Genomic DNA, 978 nt, shown 5'->3' with positions numbered 1-978 from the left:
AGCGAAGCCCAGGGACTCAGGAAAAAGTCCCTGGGTCCCCGTTAATCAGCGGGGAGGCATTAATGGGAAGGAGCCTGTTTCCGTCTGGCACCCTGGTACGCGCTGGGGCTGCGGGACGCGGGCCAGGCCGGAGGGATGCTCCTGCCTTTGCAGGGCCGTGGAGTTAGGGAGGAAGGGAGAAGGGTAGGAACGGTGAGGAGACGAGTTGGCGTGAAGAGGTGGACGAGGAAGGAAGGAAGAGGGGGGGGGGGAGAAGAGAGGGGAAGGCGGGGACGAGAGGGACGCACCGCTCCGGCGACGGGGAGGGCGGGCAGGGCGGGCTGGGGCTGCCGTGGGGTGCCCGGTTCGAAGAGGCGGAGGGAATCGTTAGCTTCTGTTGAGACCGGCGAACACCTGGGTGAAGCCGGTCAATAGCGAGGGGCGCCCGCCGCCGCCTGCTGTCGCCACCCCGCCTGTTTGCCTCGAAATAGCCGGGAAACGGGGTCTTGCCTTCCCCGAGCCCGCCCTGCGGGAGGGAGACCTCGCCGGCTCGGCTCTCGCCTCCCCCGGGCGATCCGCACCCCAGCCATCAATCAGGCTTTGTATTATTTTTTTTTCCTCCCTTTTACTTTGTCTTAGCCTCTGTGCGTGTCAGGCTGAGCCTTGTTTCATGGCGTAAGCGTGAAAGGTTTTAACTGCCCTGTTTAAATTATTTCAGCAACAACACTGTGAAAAGGCATCGCCCGTAAAGAGTTTTACGCCGGTGGAGTGACTTCCATCTGGCTTTTATTCTTCCTCGCTTTGCATAGGGGAAAACAAGCGGCGTCTGAAACATTAGGCAGGTCCGGAGGGATTAATTTCTGGAGGGGGCTGTTCGCAGGCAGATCATCCCTTCTGCAGAGAATCCCATCCCGCCGGCCAGAGCGGCGGGGAGAAGGGATGGTGGGGAGGGGGGTGAAGCCCGGGGTCCCGGCTTCGCGGGGCAGGAGGGAGGACGGT

The 978-nt window shown here is 62.0% G+C and overlaps 1 protein-coding gene across 1 annotated transcript in view; it reads left to right on the top strand.

Moving 5' to 3' along the window:
* SIM1 (SIM bHLH transcription factor 1) overlaps positions 1-978 on the top strand; it is a 46547-nt gene that overhangs the window by 8513 nt on the left and 37056 nt on the right. The window lies entirely within an intron of this gene.

The sequence above is a fragment of the Egretta garzetta genome, unplaced genomic scaffold (assembly GCF_000687185.1).
Source record: "Egretta garzetta isolate BGI_Z169 unplaced genomic scaffold, ASM68718v1 scaffold231, whole genome shotgun sequence".
Lineage (NCBI taxonomy): Eukaryota > Metazoa > Chordata > Aves > Pelecaniformes > Ardeidae > Egretta > Egretta garzetta.
Note: the sequence above shows the minus strand (reverse complement) of the source record. Positions and strands in the feature narration are given on the sequence as shown.